This window comes from Heterodontus francisci, chromosome 2 (assembly GCF_036365525.1).
Source record: "Heterodontus francisci isolate sHetFra1 chromosome 2, sHetFra1.hap1, whole genome shotgun sequence".
In the NCBI taxonomy this organism is placed as follows: domain Eukaryota; kingdom Metazoa; phylum Chordata; class Chondrichthyes; order Heterodontiformes; family Heterodontidae; genus Heterodontus; species Heterodontus francisci.
Genome location: NC_090372.1, coordinates 12555512 through 12575775, shown reverse-complemented (window position 1 = coordinate 12575775; position 20264 = coordinate 12555512). Strand labels below are relative to the sequence as shown.

At 44.7% G+C, this 20264-nt stretch overlaps 1 pseudogene; it reads left to right on the top strand.

The window, feature by feature from the left end:
* The window catches only part of LOC137380516 (acyl-CoA dehydrogenase family member 11-like), a 105333-nt pseudogene that overhangs the window by 16061 nt on the left and 69008 nt on the right, over positions 1-20264 (top strand).

The following is a 20264-nucleotide window of genomic DNA, read 5'->3' as shown; positions in this document are numbered from 1 at the left end:
CCATTATTTTTCATTTTTTTAATCTGCTATTTATTTTTCTTTCTGTCCCCCCGTTGTACTGGTTTAAACCCTCCTCTTGGCAGTACTCCCACTGCGGGTGAGTACTTTGCAGTTCAGGTGAAGCGTATCCATCATTTAGAGGTCTCTCTGGTCCCAGCGCTTGTCCCATTATTCCAGGAATCAGAACCTTTCTCTCTGTCTGGCCACACTTTACCAGCCTTATCTTAGCTATTCCTACACTGGCACCGGGAATGACCCTGAGATTATCACTCTTGACGTCGTACTCACCGGCTTCCTAAAACTCCCTTTGCGGGACCTCCATTCTATTTCTTTCTGTGCCATTCCTGCCAATATGAACTATTCCCTTCCTTTTGCATCCACTCAGCGATATCCCTCACCCTGACACCTGGGTGGCAACACACTGGCCAGAATATTCTCTTCATAGAAAAGTTTTGCAGCGTGGGACTATTTCCAGGTCCCGACCTCGCTAGGCTGTGTGGTGCGCGCCCTCCAGCGCGATCTCACGGGGAACGGAAGGTGGCCAATCAACAGGCCGCCTCCAAGTTTGTCGTCCAATTAGGGACAGCCTGGGGCCCAGGAACTCAGGAGGGCCAATCGGAATGGCCGAAGCAAAGGGCGGCTGCCAACTCCACTGTGAGGGCTATGTACTGCTGAGCTGAATAGGACAGGAAGTGTGACCACATGGAGGTGTGAGCCTCATTGACATGTCCAGCACAATCTAGTCGTCCAGCTGCAATTGAGATGCACCCATTTGCATGTGGATGGCCGGAAGAGTGCCAGTTTGCACTCCAACCTCCCGCTCTGCTCTCGCCTCTAGTGAGTGGGTGAGCTGCGGGGGCCCTGATCCCGTTGAAGCTAGGGGATGTCGAATTCCCCAAGACCAACACATTGTGCTGGGGGTGGAGGGGGGTGTCTATAGCAGTTACCAAGCAATGGTGGAGTAGCGGTTATGTTACTGGACTCATAGTCCTAAGAATGTTTAAAACCCACTGTGGTAATTTAAGAATTTGAATTCAGTTTAAAAAAAAAGAAAGCTGGTACCAGTAAAAGATTTTGTAGAGGAAAGGGAACAGTCAGTAGTTACAGCTTCACTTCCAGGATGTCATTCACCTTCCCATATGTGGTGGAGTGTCTCCCACCGCTCCTTAAGTTCGGAAAGCCATGAGCTTGAGGGAAAGCAGTCGGAGATGCTTCCTGCATCCCAGACATGCAATAGGCAAGACCTCCCACACTATTCAGGTATCACACATTGTAGGCTCCAGCTACCCGCCAAAACTAGAGTTTAAAAAAAAAACATTTACTAGCATCAAACACACCAACTTAACAGTATAATTGTGAAGACCTACTGAGGCTAAGCTCCACACTCTGCTGGCCTCCTGCACTTTACTCGTGATTGTTGCTTAATGTCCTATAATGGGCCTTTTCTCTATTACTATCATCTTATAAACCTCCACAGTTATAGGTGGAGTCTATTTTGATTTCCTACAATTCATCTGAAGTAAGAAGGAGGCATATGTCAGGTATAGGCAGCTGGGATCGAGCGAGTCCCTCGAGGAGTATAGGGGATGTAGGACTACACTTAAGAAGGAAATTAGGAGGGGGAAAGGGGCCATGAGATTTCCCTGGCAGATAAGATAAAGGAAAATCCTAAAAGATTATATAAGTATATTAAGAGTAAAAGGGTAGCTAGGGAGAGAGTAGGTCCACTTAAGGATCAGTGTGGTAATCTATGTGTGGAGCCACGGGAAATGGGCGAGGTCTTAAATGAATATTTCTCGTTCATATTTACCCTGGAGAAGGTCATGGAAGCTAGTGAGTACAAGGGAGGGAACACCAATATCCCAGAGCATATCAACATTACAAAGGAGGAGGTGTTGGAGGTTTTGAAGCGCATTAAGGTGGATAAATCCCCAGGGCCTGACCAGGTGTATCCTAGGATGCTATGGGAAGCAAGGGAGGAGATTGTTGGGGTTCTGGCAGAGATTTTTGTATCATCGTTAGCCACGGGTGAGGTACCAGAAGACTGGAGGATAGCTAATGTTGTACCTTTATTTAAGAAGGGCAGCAGGGATAAGCCAGGGAACTACAGGCCGGTGAGCCTTACATCAGTGGTGGGAAAGTTATTGGAAGGGATTCTGAGAGTCAGGATTTATATGCATCTGGAAAGGCATGGTCTGATTAGGGATAGTCAGCATGGCTTTGTGCGTGGGAAATCATGTCTCACGAATTTGATTGAGTTTTTTGAGGAGGTGACCAAGAGGATTGACGAGGGCAGGGCAGTGGACGTTGTCTACATGGACTTTAGCAAGGCCTTTGACAAGGTCCCGCATGGTAGGCTGGTCCAGAAGGTTCGAACACATGGGATCCAGGGTGAGCTAGCAAATTGAACACAAAATTGGCTTGGTGATAGGAGGCAGGGGTGGTAGTGGAGGGTTGTTTTTCAGATTGGAGTCCGGTGACCAGTGGTGTGCCGCAGGGATCGGTGCTGGGCCCTCTGTTGTTTGTCATATATATTAATGACTTGGATGTGAATGTAAGGGGCATGATTAGTAAGTTTGCAGATGACACCAAAATTGGTGGTATAGTGGACAGTGAAGAAGGTTGTCTAAGATTACAACAGGATATAGATCAACTGGGAAAGTGGGCAAGGGAGTGGCAAATGGAATTTAACCAGACAAGTGTGAAGTGATGTATTTTGGGAAGCTAAACCAGGGCAGGACATATACAGTGAATGGCAGGGCCCTGGGGAGTGTTGTTGAGCAGAGAGACCTTGGGGTGCAAGAACATAGTTCCCTGAAAGTGGCAACACAGGTAGACAGGGTGGTGAAGAAGGCGTATGGCATGCTTGCCTTCATCGGCCGAGGCATTGAGTACAAGAGTTGGGACATCATGTTACAGTTGTACATAATGTTGGTTAGGCCGCATTTGGAGTACTGTGTGCAGTTCTGGTCGCCGCACTACAAGAAAGATGTGATTAAGCTAGAGAGAGTGCAGAAAAGATTCACAAGGATGTTGCCTGGTTTGGAGGGCTTGAGTTATAAAGAGAGATTGGATAGGCTGGGTCTGTTTTCCCTGGAGCGAAGGAGGCTGAGAGGGGACATGATAGAGGTATATAAAATTATGAGAGGCATAGATAGAGTAGATAGCCAGAGTCTGTTGGTGTGACTCAAACAAGAGGGCATAGATTTAAGGTGAGAGGGAGGAGGTTTAAAGGGGATCAAAGGGGTAAATTTTTATATAGTGGGTATCTGGAATGAGCTGTCTGAGGAGGTTGTGGAGGCAGGAACAGTAGCAACATTTAAGAGGCATCTGGACAGGTACTTGAATGAGCAAGGCATGGAGGGATATGGAATTAATGCAGGCAGGTGGGATTAGTATAGCTAGGCATTATGGTCGGCATGGACGCGGTGGGCCGAAGGGCCTGTTTCTATGCTGTACGACTCTATGACTCTAAATGAGAAGCAAAATAATTGCTTGACAAGACGCAGATGGCCACAAGGTGGCACTCAATGCACATTGCTTCAGGTCTTGTTTGTCCCTTTTTTTGGGATTGCCTGTAAAGTATCTCTGTTGGAACTCACTCTGCTCCTCCACGGCTGCCCCAATTTCTTTCCTGTTACCAATCATTGCTTTTCCAAAACCTGCTGCCAAAACACAGATGCTTCTGATCTCTTCCTTGTCCCTCCAAGGAAATTGATTTGGGTCTCAGAAACAACAACCTTTTAGTCAAAGTCAGATAAAGCAGAGTTGTTAAAACATTACCTGCAGATGAATGTTATAAACTGCATTGAACATCTGGCTGGAGAATTGTTGAGAAAACCTTCCCGCTGGTCTACGCACTTTATGGATTGCCCATGATGGAAGAGATGGGGTGAAGGAATGCTTTCCATCAGTATTCCTGGTAGATTAAAGCCATCTGAATTTATCTTTCTCAACAAAGGTTGAGGCTGGTGATATGGCCCACTGCACCCAGAGCCTTGTAGTGCTTTGTGTGCCAATCCACTGGATGTGGACACAAGGCCTACTTCATGCCCACTGCGTTGACTGCAGGGAAATCTGGGCAGGAAGCAGCTCATGCCATTGAAGCCTGTGCACAAGGCCCCAAATAGCGTATGCTTCTTAGGTCACTTGCCCATAATGTTGCTGGAGGACCTGGGCAGTGGTCCTGTTGTCAAGTGCCTGTTAGCAGAGGATCTTGAACAGGAAGAGCCCAGTTAAACATTTTCAGATCGCCATTCTGTGTGTTCCTTGGCATGATATAGGGCCACCTGCATCTAAATACTCACCTTTGTTAAGGCTCCCAACAGCCAATTTATCAGCTGTGACTCTGTGGCCTTTAATTTTAACAAAACGGTGGCTATTACTGGGAGAGCCTCGTGAAATAGCCACAAACTTCACTTGGGGTAGGAGCAGGTTGATGAGTGGTGTGAATAATGTGGTGTAAACAGTCTGCACTGTGGGCATTAAACTAGAGGAGACAAGGGCAATATTAGCAAACTACATTTAAGAGCAGGTATATCCCATGCTCCAGAGAGTAGCTCATGCTGTGCATATCAGCTAAATACCTGGTTTGGAATAGGATTTGGGTGACGTACCACTAAATGTGCTGCAGGGGCCCATGCAACTGTCGCAAGTATTATTTATTATCTCCAGGAGAGCAAGTGGAGGTGGAACGCTAATCGTTTGGCAGCTTATGATTACATTAAATAATAATTTTATCTTCAAACTATGTCTCAAGCATTAGCTCAAATGCTAAGCAGCATGGTCAAGAAAGAAAGACTTGCATTTATATGGCGCTTTTCACAACCTCAGGATGTCCCAAAGTGCTTCGCAGCCAATGAAGTACGTTTGAAGTGTAGTCACTGTTGTAATGTAGGAAATGCAGCAACCAATTTGCACACAGCAAGCTCTCACAAACAGCAATGTGATAATGGCCAGATAATCTGTTTTTGTGATGTTGCTTGAGGGATAAATATTGACCAGGTCACTGGGGAGAACTCCCCTGCTCTTCTTCGAAATAGTGCCGTGGGATCTTTTACATCCCCCTGAGAGAGCAGACGGGGCCTCGGCTTAACGTCTCAACAGCAACAATGACAGCTTGTATTTATGTCAGCTCATCTGAAAGGCAGCACCCCCGACTGTGCAGCACTCTCTCATCACGGCACTGGTGTTCAGCCTAGATTTTTGTGCTCAAGTGTCTGAAGTGGGACCTGAACCCACAGCAAACAAAGCAGAGGGATTAAAAACGAATGGAGTTGTGGGGGGGTGGGGGGGAGGGGATGGTGGGACAAAAAAAACAAACCAGCAAAACGAAAAACAAAAAAATGGGGGTCGAGGTTATGATCTATAATTAATGTTGAGTCCAGAAGGCTGTAAAGTGCCCTGTTGAAAAACGAGGTACTGTTCCTTGAGCTTCATTGGAACACTGTAGTAGGTCAAGGACATGAAGGTCACAGTGGGAGTAAGGTGGAGAATTTCTAACCTTTTCCACTTCTGAAACATTGGCGGGGTTTTAAGAACCTGCCGTTGCTCTCGGCGGCAGGCTCAAGAAATACGCGGGGCACAGGCCTTAGAACCGTCACGATCTCCCGCGCAGCGGCTCATTTAAAATCACGTGGAGGGAGCAGGCTGTCCGTTGCCAGCAATACCGTCAGCTGCCTGTGCGCACGCGCTGGCGCTGTTTTTAAAGGGCAGCCGTCCCTGCCAGTATATTTAAAATTTTAAAGATACTCTCCCCAAAATTTATCAAATAAAATTCTAGCACCCCTTTCCCACCCCTCCGATAACAATTACATTAACTATTTTCCCTCCCCCCAAAAAACCTTTTAAATCTGACCTTCCTCCACCAGACTTCACAAAGTTTAAAGTTCACTCCTTCCCACCATCCCCTACACTCATTATGTTTATTTGACTCTGTCGCCTCCGCCCTCACACCGGAATTCTTAACTCCTCCCCCCTCCCCACAAGTGTCATTCCTGCTCTCCTGCCGCAGGCCCCTGTCAGAATGATCTTCCGGCCCCCCCCCACCCCTCCACCCCGAGCCACACAGTCTGACGTCGTGGGCTTGGTTACATCCAGCCCATTAACTCTGTTTCTCTCTCCATGGACACTGCCTGACCTGCTGAGTATTTCCAGAATTTTATATTTTTGTTTCAGATTTCCAGCACCTGCAGTATTTTGCTTTTGTGTTAGATAAGAACTGCCTTCCTGAGCCAGACAGGTTTTTCTGAATGACAATCAGGTACTTACATTGATCACCATGACTGATACTAGCTTTTTAATTCCTGCTTTCATGAATTGAATTTGAATTTCCCAGGTGCCGTGGAGGGATGTGAACTCATATCTCCAGATAATTAAGACAAGCCTCTAGATTATTAGTCCAGTAACTAATAACTTCGCTCCCACTCCCGACAGCTCAGAGAGTTCTCAGTGCTCAGTTGTCTGCGGTAGAACATGCACGATCACTGTCCGTGCCACTCAATGATCATGTGGCAGGACAACTCATGATCTCCGTGACCCCAGACTCCGACCCACCACAACCAAGTTATAACATGGTTATGCCTGAGTGCCTCAGTTGGCAAATGCATTACCTGATGGGATACTAAGCCATCGCAGACCTGGAAAGTCCCAGTCTGTGCTGGGTTTGTGCCTATTTGCAGCAAGTTCTGGGCAATATTCAGGCTTGGGCTCATAACTGGCAAGTAGCATTTGTGCTACACAAGTGCCAGACAATGACCATCTCCAACAAGACAGAATCTAACCATCTCCCCTTGACATTCAAAGGCATTACCATCACTGAATCCCCCATTCTGGAGGTTACCATTGACTAAAAACAGAACTGGACCAGCCATAAGTACTGTGGCTACAAGAGCAGGTCAGAGGCTGGGAATTCTGCAGTGAGTAACTCACCTCCTGACTCCCCAAAGCCTGTCCACCATCTACAAGGCACAAGTCAGGAGTGTGATGGAATACTCTCCACTTGCCTGGTTGGGTGCAGCTCCAGCAACACTCAAGATGCTCGACACCATCCAGGCGCCTCACCACCACCTTCTCAAGGGCAATTAGGGATGGGCAATAAATGCTGGCCTAGCCAGCGACGCCCACATCTATGACTCTATGACCATAACATTTAAGTATTAGATGAGCACTTGAAATGCCATAGCATACAAGGCTATGGGCCAAGTGCGGGAAAATGGGATTAGATTGGACGGGTGCTTGATGGTCAGCACAGATGCGTTGGGCCAAAGGGCCTGTTTCTGTGTTGTATAACTCTATGACTCCAGGATCTGAGCACCAACATCAAGGCTGACACTCCGGTGCAGTACAAAGGGTGTGCTGCAGTGTGAGAGGTGCTGCCTTTTAGATGAGATGTTAAGCCAAGGTCTGTCTGTCCTCTCAGGTGGATGTAGAAGATCCCATAGTGTTATTTCAAAGAAAAGCAGGGGAGTTATCCCCGGTTTCCTGGCCAATATTTATCCCACAACCAACAGCACAAAAGCAGATCATCAGGTTATTATCACATTGTTGTTTGTGGGAGCTTGCTGTGCGCAAATTGAATGCCCTGTTTCCTCCATCGTAACAGCGATTACACTTCAGAAGTACTTCATTGGCTGTAAAGAGCTTTGAGACATCTGGGATTCATGAACGGTGCTATACCAATGCAACTCTGTCTTTCTTTCTTTTCCATTTTCTTGCTCTATCCCCGTATTCCTTCATTCCCTTAACAAATAAAACCGAGGTCACAAAGCAGAAGTGTCTCAGAAAGTTGAGAGTCATTTCTCATTTTGCGTCTGTGTTTTCCAAACTTCATATACTTTTTATTTTTTTCTTGCGTTTGGGTGAACTTTCTTTGAAGCCTTTAACTGGGAGGGGAGGTGAGGGCAGCTTGCTCTTGTATTTTCCCGTTGGCTGAAGTCTGCACTCATTGACATTTTACTGCAGCAACTCTCGCCAGTCACAAACGTCTGATAAACAGCCAAAGGATTGCTTCCAAATAAAAGAATTAGCGAAGAGAAAGCAGTCCTGACATTTCAAGCAAGCATTAATTTTGTTCTTTGAAAATGGGTCAAAATATTTTTTGAAAGTCCACACCCCTGTCCTGCACACGAGGCAAGGATCCAATGCATTTCTCAATTGGTTGCTAAGATACGTGAACAAGTGGCCTAGGCTGACATTCCCTGATTTTGAACAACAACTTAAATACCACTCCCACCCAGGCTTGAATCAATAATGTGTGTAGGGGTTCCAGCACTGATCCCCGGGGCACTTTACTCAGCTCTCTAAACCCCATTCCCACCCCCCCCCCCCCACCTCCCCTTTCGTCACAAATACTCACTCTTCCCTCATCTTCAGCCAATTCCTTTTCCACATAGAGTCATAGAGTCAAAACGGCACAGACAGAGGCCATTGGGCCCATCGAGCCCATGCTGGCTCTCCATAGAACAATCCAGTCAGTCCCATTTCCCTCCTGTATCCCCGGTAACCCTGCAAGTTTATTTCCCTCAAGTGCCCATCCAATTTCCGTTTGAAATCATTGATTGTCTCTGTTTCCAGTGCCCTCACAGGCAGCGAGTTCCAGCTCACCAGCACTTGTTGTGTAATAAAGTTTTTCCTCATATCCTCCCCCCTGCATCTCTTTCCCAAAACCTTAGATCTGTGTCCCCTAGTCCTTTTACCATTAGCTAGTGGGAACAGCTTTTCCTAGCCTACCTTATCCAAGCCTGTCATAATCTTGTACACCTCTATCAAATCTCCCCTCAATCTCCTTTGCTCCAAGGAGAACAACCCCAGCTTCTCCAACCTAACCTTGTCGCTAAAATCCCTCATCCCTGGAGCTACATCTTGGTTTTACTTGGAATTCCAGTTTCAATACCAACCTTTCAAGGGGAACTTTATGGAAGAATTTTTGGAAGTCCATATGCACCACCTCAAAAGCCACATCCTGAACATAAATAGTTGAGGTGGTTGTTCAGGCACGATCTTTCCTTCTGAGGCCATGCTGGTTACTATTTACCAGATTATTTTCTGCGTTTGATCCTCAAGTTGGCTCCTGATGATTGATTCCATCTTTTCACCAGATGTTGACGTGACATTGGTGAGTCACTGGCTGCCCAGATTAGATTAACCCATTTTCTTGAATGTGGTGTACCTTATTAGCTTGTTTCTGATCTTCCCAGCAGTCAGTGATAGCTCCTGATAATTAACAGCACTCCACAAATTTTTCACTTTTAATCCAGTGGAAATTTTCCAGCATTCTGTAACTCCGCTATTGTTAACGTTTCACAAATTACAGGTCTCTGGGAGGTTGGTAAGTCTCTCATTTAATGTAGTTTTTATTTTCCTCTTCACTTCTGCTATTGTCTCACAGAGACCTATTGTCAGTGACAGAGTGACAGAGGATTTCATTTAAAAAAATGCCTGCAGATGACTAAAAGTGAACTTTTCCAGCATTTAAAATATAATAGTACCATGGATGAAAGACATTAGTTACATGGAGAGACTAGGGAAACTGGAGTTGTTCCCCTGAGAACAGTGAAAGTTAAGAGGAGATTTGATAGAGGTGTTCAAAATCGTAAAGAGTTTTGCGAGAGTAAATAACCAGAAATTTTCCAGTGGCTGAAGGGTTGGTAACAGAGGACACACATTTAAAGTGATTGGCAAGATAACCAGAGGCGGCATGGGGAAAATATTTTACACAGTGAGTTGTTATGATCTGGACAGGTGATGGGAGCAGATTCACTAGTTACATTCCAAAGCGAATTGGAGAAATACTTGAAGGGGAAAAATTTACAGGGCTTTGGAGAAAGAACATGTAGAGTGGGACTAATTGGATAGGTCTTAGAAAGAGCCAGCACAGGCACGATGGGCTGAATGGCCTTTTTCTTTGCTGCATTTTTCTATGATTTACGATTTGAATATTTTCCATTTTTTTTCTTCCTTTGTTTACCGCTCCTGGTAGCGCAAAGCTAAAACTGCAGGCCTTTGGAATCTCTTTCTGCCGGCAGTCAGCGGCCCGAGCTAGTTGGATTACAATTTCATTGTTGAGGAACCGGAAAGATGTTTCTTTGCTCCAGAGATTTGTAATTGCCAGGCTCCTGGAAGATTGCCAACAATGATGACACAAGCACCATAACTGAGTTTATAAAAAATAGTTTAATAAGTTGATGCCCTGCCGTCATAACGTTTGCATAGGAAGCGTAAGATTTAAATCAGGAGGGAAGTTTACAGAAACACCTTGCAGTTACATCATGTTTATAACAGGGAAAAACATTCCAAGGCACTTGACAGTGAAAAAGAAATAAGTGTTGGGCCAAAGTGGGTAATATTAGGAAGGGGGTGAGTGTAGGCTGGAGGACATTACATCAGTAGCGTGGGGTAAGTTCATGAAGGGATTCAAATACAGGACTGAGAACTTGAAATATGAGGCATTAGCGGAGTGGAAGCCAGGGTAGGTCAGCAAGCACTGGGGTGATGGACGAGCAGGACTTAGTGCTGGATGGGATGGGGCAGTATAGTTTAGGATATTTGTGGAGGAATAGTAGGAGATCATTGGTGTAATCGAATGGAGGTGATTAAGAGGGTCGTAGCAGTTAATGGGCAGTGGGACAGCTGGAGGTAAGTGGTGATTCAGAGTTAGAATTAGGCGGTCTTTCTGTATGGAGCAGATATGGGGTGTGAGGATCAGCTTGGGGTTGAACTGGATGCCTGAGTTGCAAGCAGTCTGGTTCGGCCTGAGATAGCAGTCAGGGAAGGAGGTGGTATCAGTCGCCAGAGTACAGATTTTGTGCAGGTGGCACAAGACAATGGCTTTGGTCTTCCAATGCTTAGCTGGAGGGAATTGTAGTTCACCCAAGGCTGGGAGTCGGAAAAGCGACCTCACAGCACTGAGGCAATGGAAAGGTAGAGAGAGCTGGTTGAGAGGTAGAACTGGGTGTCAGGAAGCTGGCACCATGACCTCAATATTAACCTCCCCACAACAGGCGGGAGAGGGTTCAGGGGGTAAAAATGAAAAAAATCGGGGAACACATCCCCAACCCACCATGTATGTACCTGCCACCATTTCTACAGCAGTGATTTTGTGATGGCAGAACACTTCATTAACATATTTACATCAGATTCTCACAGTGCAGTTGGGAGTCAGATGTAAATTTAACAACACCTGAGTGGGTTTCCCAGAATACAGGGAGCCCCGACAGTGAAAGGGAGGTGCGAGATGTTGGCTCAAGATGGTAAGTGATTTTCCAGCACTTCTTATAGAGTCATGGAGAGATACAGCACTGAAACAGGCCCTTTGGCCCACCGAGTCTGTGCCAACCAACAACCACCCATTTATACTAATCCTACATTAATCCCAGATTCCCTACCACATCCCCACCATTCTCCTACCACCTACCTACACTAGGGGCAATTTACAATGGCCGATTTATCTATCAACCTGCAAGTCTTTGGCTGTGGGAGGGAACCAGAGCACCTGTCAGAAACCCATACAGTCACAGGGAGAACTTGCAAACTCCACACAGGCAGTACCCAAAACCGAACCCAGGTTGCTGGAGCTGTGAGGCTGCGGTGCTAACCACTGCGCCACTGTGCTGTCTTTCTTGTGGGCCAGGAGGAGCAGAAATGCTCCCTCTCCTCTGGCCCCTCAAGGAAGTCTTCAGCTCGCCACTGATTATGGCCTCTCTTTCTATCCAAAGCCTGCCCCAATCACAGACCTCCCATTTGCACCCCCACCACAAGCATCAGTGTCCACTCCATGCCGTGACTGCAGCTGACCTCCTCTCCCAATCTCCAGTCTTCCCTGTCCTGTGATGATCTCTCTCACTCCCCAAACTCCCCCCCCCATCCCCCACTCATCCACTCCCCTGAAAGCCTTGATCTCTGACCTTGCCCCCATTCAGTTGCCCGAGTCCATGTGGCTTCAGCCTTCTGCAAAAGAAGAACGGAAAAACATCTGCATTCTCGACATTGTCTTGTTCCTTGGCCGTTTTCACACTCTCAGTCTCCCGATAAATATTGGCTCCTCTGTTTGTGGATGATGTCACAGAGGGGCAGCAGGTAGATGGTGAAGAGGAGGGAACCAAGGGTGGAACCTTGAGATGATGGAGCTGGGCTGGGAAGAGAAACCACTAGCAGAAATGCTCTCGCTACATTCCAATAGTTAAAAGATGGAACAAAGCAAAGATTGAGATAGAGAACGGAGGAGAGATGTGTCAAATTTCAGAATCGTTACAGTATTGTTAAGGCCATTCGGCCCATCGTGTCTGCACTGGCTCTCCAAAAGAGCAATTCCCTCAGTTCCATTCCCCTGCTCTCCCCATAACCCTGCATATTCTTCCTTTTCAGATAACTGTCTAATTCCCTTTTAAATGCTTCAATTGAACCTGCCTCCACCGTGTTCTCAGGTCGCGGATTCCAGACCTTAACCACTCACTGTGTGAAAAAGTTTTTCTTCATGTCACTTTTGCTTCTCTTACCAAATACTTCAAATCTGTGCCCTTTCAGAGACTGCAGAGGAGGTCAAGAGAACAAGTGGGAGTGCTTTTGTTCAAAGTATTCCTTCAATGATAGTGTGAATAAATATGTAATCATAAAAATACTTGACTCCCTTATCTTTAATATATATATATATATATATATACAGTTGTGATCCTGCAGTTTTTTTTCTTTTCTAGGAAGTATGCGGTGTGCCTTTAAGGCTGTAACAGGATCAGTACTGCTTTAGGGCAACAAGTGCCAGAGACTGATTCAAAAAGTGCATTCTGGTTGCCCTGGATACAGCCACTCAGAGACTGAGGATTGAGAGATACATTGCTGCTGATTGACATTTGAAACTAACTGAAAAACTGGCTTTCGAGACACAGTTAACAGAGAGACACAGACTGTCAGCCAGCATGTACTGAAGGAAAAGAGAGCTCGCTCTTGGTTTATTTAAACCCTATTTATTATACTCTCAGAATTCTGATGTCAAGCCAGATTAATTTCTTAAAAGAAAATAACCAATTCCTTTAACTACTGAACTGTAATTGTTGAAATTCATTGCTGGAAAAGAAGAGCATCAATTCAACTGCTGAACTAGACCATGGACTATTCTACTGTTGAAAAACCTACCCCCCCCAATCGGATGGTTGTGAGGACTTCAAGCAACCTTGGACTATTCCACATTGAAAGATTTCACTTCAGCCGGAGCGTAAATATGCATCAACACAATTTTTTTCCATTTTAAATATTGTTTATATCTTTGTAGTGTTTAAGAATTTAATTTTTCTAATTAAATAGTTAATTTGTTGATCCAAAGATTCCTGGTTTGGTTAATCTCATTTGGGGGGGGGGGGGGTTAATAGATGGTACAATTCCTCTTTACAGGAATTAACCTAACCTCCTTCTCTTGCTTCTAAACAACACAGTCTTTTGTTTTTGTTCATTCATGGGATGTGGGTGTCGCTGGCCAGGCCAGATTTATTGTTCCTGCCGAAAATGAGTGGCTTGAAAGACCATTATAGAGAACAGTTACGAGTTGTGGACATGGCTGGGTCTTTCTTTAATATAGAAAGTTTTAAAAATGATATGTTAGGCGCTCTATGGAGGGATGGATTGAATTAAAAGTGCGTTTCTCCCACCACAATCAGAATTGTATATTTGATTGGGGGTTTGACTTGAGCGGTCGGTCGTAACAATATATATATAAATCAAATTTATGGCCCCAAAGGAGACCTATCATTTTGGGTTTCTTTCCCGCTAGGGCTGTTCTGAAGATATCACTGGTCTGAGGAGCCCTCTATGCTTTACTTATCTTTTAAATTAATTCTCTTTCTTCCTTTTCTAAGCCTCTCTATATTGTTGTTTTTCTTTAAAAAGCTTCTTAAGAGTTCCTCTTTGAACAAACTTTTGGACATCTGTCATAATATCTCCTTATGTGTGGTGGTGTCAAATTTTGTTTGATAGTCACTTTTTTGAAGTGCCTTGGGATGTTTTACTATGTTGCAGATGCTACATGAATACATGCTGCTGTTAATGCTGTTCCTTAGTTCATTGCTGACATGAGAGAATTGTCCACAGTGACTCACCAATGGATTTTTCATCCTCTTTACAGGAACTAACCTAACCTCCTTCTCTTGCTTCGAAACAACACAATCTTTTGTTTTTATTCATTCATGGGATGTGGGTGTCACTGGTCAGGCCAGATTTACTGTTCCTGCCTAAAACGAGTGGCTTGAAAGTTACAAGTCAACCACATTATTGTGGATGTGGAGTCAGATAGTGGCCAGACAGGCAAGGATAGTAGACTTCCTTCCATAAAGGACATTAGTCAACCAGATCGTTTTTTTAAAAACCTAATAGCTTCATAGTCATCATTACTGGTAGCAGCTTTTGAACTTGAGATTCATTTAATTAACTGAGTTTAAATTCCCCCAGTTGTTCTGGTGGGTTTTGAACTCATACCACTGCATTACTAGCCCACTAACATAACCACTATGCAACTGTATTTTTTTTTATTCAGTCATGGGATGTGGGCATCGTTGGCCAGGCCACCATTTATTGCCCATCCCTAATTGCCCTAACTGAGTGGCTTGCTAGGCCATTTCAGAGGGCATGTAAGAGTCAACCACATTGCTGTGGGTCTGGAGTCACATGTAGGCCAGACTAGGTAAGGACAGCAGATTTCCTTCCCTAAAGGACATTAGTGAACCAGATGGGTTTTTACAACAATTGACAATGGTTTCATGGCCATCATTAGACTAGCTTTTTTAATTCCAGATTTATTAACTGAATTCAAATTCCACCTTTTGCTGTGGTGGGATTTGAACCCATGTCCCCAGAGCAATACCCTGGGTCTCTGGGTTACTAGTCCAGTGACAATACCACTACGCCATTGCCTCCACTGATCCACCGCCTCCACTGATATATCCTCTTGGCATGCTGTTCTTCAGGAAAATGAAAAGCTTGGTAGGTGAGCTTTTTTCCCTAGGAATTAAGCTGTTCATTTTTTCAACATTTAACTGTTCTTGTTCTCTTCTGAAGGTGTTGTTGTGCTGGGGGTACAGTTCTGTCACCACCACCATCTGGAGCATCACACCAACTGGCTGTTCTTTATGTGTAGTGGTAATGGTTCCCCATTGGGGTGGATATCACAGCCCAGACCAAATCTGTCCTCAGCCAATGTCCAAACACATTGCACTATCCGGCAAGGGCCACCGGATGATGGTCATGAGCAGGAGCCCTTGCTGATTTTTACACCAGACCCCCATGTCCCCACTTCATGTCCAGTTAAGTGTCACTGAGGAAAATTGCATGAATTCCCCAACACTTAGCAACTGATCCATAGGGGAGTTTGTAAACTGCTCATTTTAACACAGTATTATAACAGAAGCAGTAGAATTAGACAGTAAAATCATTCGATTTTCCATCAGATAATGCATCCACTTTTACTCGTTCTGTAGACACAGGGAACATGGAGGTGTTACACTTGTATGGAACAGAAGAGCAGAAGAAGCAATGGCTGGATCCTCTGCTTTGAGGGGAAATCCATTCCTGCATGACTGGTATTAGATTGGTTTATCTTAGTCTATCAGGTTCTTGTTGTTCAATTTTGAAATTCTCATCCTTGTTTTCAAACCCTACATGTCCCTCACCCGTCCCTATCACTGTGTTCACATCCAGTCTAACAACCCTCCGAGATCTCTGCACTCTTTGGCACCATTGGTGGCCGGGCCTTCAGCTGCCGAGGCACGACGCACTGGAATTCTTTCTCTAAACCTCTCCACCTCTCTACCTCTCTTTCCTAATTTAAAATGCTCTTTAAAACCTACATCTTTGGCCAAGCTTTTGGTCATCTGCCTTAATATGTGGCTCGGTGTCAAATTTTCATTTGACAATGTTTTTGCGAAGTGTCTTGTGATGTTTTACTATGTTAAAGGTGCTATATAAATGCAATTGATCAGTAGCTTCTACTCACAAAGCTGAATGGTTATAAAGGCCCACAGAGCTGGTGGGGTGGTTTTCCCGCCACCAGTGTCAATTTGGGCACTTGGACGGGTGAAACCCATGGCCAAATGGTCGGAGCACTTATCACAGTGCGAGCTGGAATGTTTGATTTGAGCTGACTCCCAGTTAGTGGTGCCACCAGCCCTTTGAAACCCCCCCCCCCCCCCCCCCCCCCACCACCACCACCACCTGCCCTTTTTTTTAACGGCTGCAGTTCATCTGGAAATGGTGGCTTTAGCATTCTGACCATTTATTTTTTCTTGATGCACATCTTAGAGCCAGACGTGGCTTCCCGTCATGCCACGAGTGTAAAATGTAGCATCCACCAGGAGGGAGCAAGCGATCTGATAGCGAGGAAGAAGTGGTGAAACAGCGATGGGTAGAACCCAACAGTTCCATATGCTGCACATCCGCCCTCAGAGCAATGGAGGACCCTGATCAGGACGACACAGAAAGCGGAACAAAGCAACGGAGGCTGCACCCACTATTGGTGATCGAGGGACCAATATTTTGATCAGTCTGCCCGTTAAAGGTTTGGAGGCTGCTATTTAGCCTGCCAGTCATTTTCATATCAATTACCCCCATGTGGACAATGGCAATACTATAGTTAATTGCTCTTTTGGATGCTAAGAATACCAGTTTGCATGTTCTGACTTCTTTCAAAATGACAGCACAAGCACATTGGGATGAATGGCCTCCTTCTGTGCTGTTTTAAAGCAATAATGCCACTGATGGCGAAGAGAGGGAATATTGCGCATGCAATTTTTACTGTAATAAAACCAGTTACCTTCACTGGTGCGGCATTTCCCAAAATTCCAACAGCTTATAACGGACCATATTTCCCACTGTGTTTAACGTGGAACCAATTAGATAGCTCCTACAAAGGGCTGGCAGAAGTACGATGGGCCGAATGGCCTCCTCCTGTACTGCAAGGTTCTATGATGATTAAAGATGTGACAAATCTTTAATGCCGGTGAGCTAAAAGCACTGATTTAGCCGCAAATATCAAGGACAGGGGAAGAGCAGATTGTATTACTTTGAGAATCAGTATGTTTTACGAACTATAGGTTGTACTTAGACCAAATTTTACCAATACATGACAAACAAAAATGGTTGTTTGCATATTAACATTGTGGTGAACGTATTACTGGCAACAGCCTGTAATGCTGTGAAGAAGGAGTGATCAAAAGAGAGATCGGGACACAGAAGGATTAGCATCAGGAGAGAATCCGATCTCAGGGTGACATGAGCTGGGGACTGAATATGATGGTTCAGGCTTTAATTTTTCACGCACTTTACTGTTTGCTGCTGGTTTTAAATGGGATCATCTGTGACTCCCGACTGTGCAAGTTGGCGTCAATTTAATGACCGCTGATCTGTTCAGTCACTGGTGTTGGAGTTGGGCACAACACTCTCCTGTATCTAAGAGGTGCTCTGTTCCAGGAGGGCGGGCAACATTGTTTGTATCCACGCATATATTGTGCAGTAAAACAACCTTAATTTAATCCAATTGGCGGCTGCCCCAGAACATTGGTGTTGTTGGGTTATTTCTGAAGTTCTGTTCACACCTTTGCATAAACTGTTTCCAAACCAGGTGTAATTTGGGAGGGAGGAGTAATTAATGCCAGCTTTGTATTTGAAAGGTCTACTGCCTAAGACCCTCTCTTGATAGAAGCCAACTTGTGCTCCATGAATCTGGTATTCCCACTGTGGTGAGAATTTCTATTTATCAATTAGCCAGGTCCTCATAATTATTGAATTGTGGTTTATGGAGGCCAAAAGCCAATTATTTGCTTGTTTTAATGGAGAGTCTCCCTCAATCATTCAACTTTCTATCAAAGAATGAAGAAGACTGTGATCAATTACCTACCATTATTGCAGCATCTGGACAGTGTAAAGCTGAGGATTGGATTGTGCAGCATTGGAGGTAACTTTAGGAGTTTACCATCCCATTTTTGCACCTGAAGTTTGTCCCAGAAAAAGGCACCATAGTTTTTAAAAAAAGGAAACCAGCCATTTCTTTTTGGACAGAAAAATATTATAATTAGATTTGCAATCCTGGCTGGCCATTTAAAATGTGATGGAGCTGAGCAAACATGCAGCCATCTACCTGCAGCCTGTGATGGATTGATGAATTTTGGTTGTGTTGTACAGTTATCACTGGAAGCAGGCTCGACTTCCAGGACAGCACCATGAGGCAGTACTAGAGCCTCTGTTGACATGTAGTACCACATGAAGAGTTCTCTTTTCGCTGCATTTGTCAGATACTCATTGATACAGCTTACCTCCAGTGATCTGAAACCGTTTTGTGTCATTTCTTTTTTCAGGTAGTGAAAAGGGCGTCTGAATCACCACTACAAGTTGACAGTGCCTTGGTGACCAATATAGGTCCTCCCTGACACTTCACCAACTGTGTGAGAAATAGGTAAATACTTGAAGGGAAAAGATTTACAAGACAATGGGAAAAGAGCAGGGGGACTAATTGGATAGGTCAGGCATGATGGGCTGAAAGGTCTTTGTTTTCACTGTATCATTCTATGATTCTATGCATATTGGCAATCCTTTTACTCTGATAAAAATAGATGTAAAATGGGAGGCAGATTAAACTGGATAGTGCTCAGCCTTATGGTGCAACCTGATTTTTGTATATCGCATTTTTAAACAATTTTTAAACAAGACATTTTTGTTTCATCGAGGTGTTCCTGTAATGTAATATATGAAGCATCTTGGGACTATTTACTACGTTAAAGACACCATGTAAGTGCAAGTTGTTGAAAGTTAGATTTTATGGTTGGGGTGCAGTAATTCTGGAACTATAGAGACCTGCTTCATGTTAAATTCCTCTTGTTTGTCGAGATTTAGATATGGCTGGAGCTAATCTCACTTATCTGTCACTTTATGTGCTTAACATTTGTTGACCATCAGTCCTTAACATGAGCTTTTCTAAATGTTTACAAGGTGAGTCATGACCCTTGTTGCCAGTCAGCCAAGCGATGTGCAGTCCTTGCAGTCTGGGGGTTTCTTCTCACATTCCCATTTTATCCATGAAAGGATAAAAGGCTAAGCAACAATGGCATTTAAAGCAAAGTCTTTCTCACTGTACGTCTGGCACAGAGGCAACTGAGTCTCCTGAGATTTCCACAGCTAGCAGTTATGTCTCTGGACTGAGGCTTGACTCCACGACCTTTTGACTCTGAGGTCAGTGTGCTACTGCTGGGACAAGGTTGACAACCTGGTAAATGTAAGCCTACTTTTTCTGCCAGAAATGGGGTACAGAACCCTTCAGTTATTGTTATTTCAATCGACACTATATTTTGTTCTATTCATTCATGGGATGTGGAAGTCAATGGTAAGGCCAGCATTTATTGTCCAGGCCTAATTACCCTTGAGAAGGTGGTGGTGAGCCATCATCTTGAACTGCCGCAGTCTTTGTGGTGAAGGTACTCCCACAGTGCTGTTAGGTAGTTTTATAAGTGAATGGAAGAAAAATTCACATGGAGATAAGTAATGCATCCATGGAGTAGACAATCACATACAATTACATAAACGGTACAGCCCAGAAACAGGCCATTCATATGAACATACGAATTAGGAGCAGGAGGAGGCCACTCGACCCTTCGAGCCTGCTCTGCCATTCAGTAAGTTCATAGCTGAACTGATTACTCCACATTTCCACTTACCCCCGATAACCTTCCACACCCTTGCGCATCAAGTACCTATCTACCTGTGCCTTAAAAATATTCAAAGACCATGATCTTATTGAATGGTGGGGCAGGCTTGAGGGGCCGAATGGCCTGCTCCTGCTCCTATTTCTTATGTTCTTATGTTATGTTCCACCACCCTTTGAGGAAGTGAATTCCAAAGACTCATGACCCTCTGAGAGAAAAAATGTCTCTTCAAATCTGTCTTAAATGGGCGACCCCTTATTTTAAACAGTGACCCCTAGTTCTAGATTCTCCCACAAGGGGAAACATCCTTTCCACATCCACCCTGTCAAGACCCCTCAGGATCTTATATGTTTTAATCAAGTCACTTCTAATTCATCTAAATTCCAACGGCTGCAAGCCTAGCCTGTCCAATCTTTCCTCGTAAGACAGCCCGCCCATTCCAAGTATTAGTCTGGTAAACTTTCTCTGTACTGCCTCCAACGCATTTACAACCTTCCTTAAATAAGGAGACCAGTACTGTACACAGTACTCCAGATGTTTTCTCACGATGCCTTGTATAGCTGAAGCATGACCTCTCTACTTTTGTATTCAATT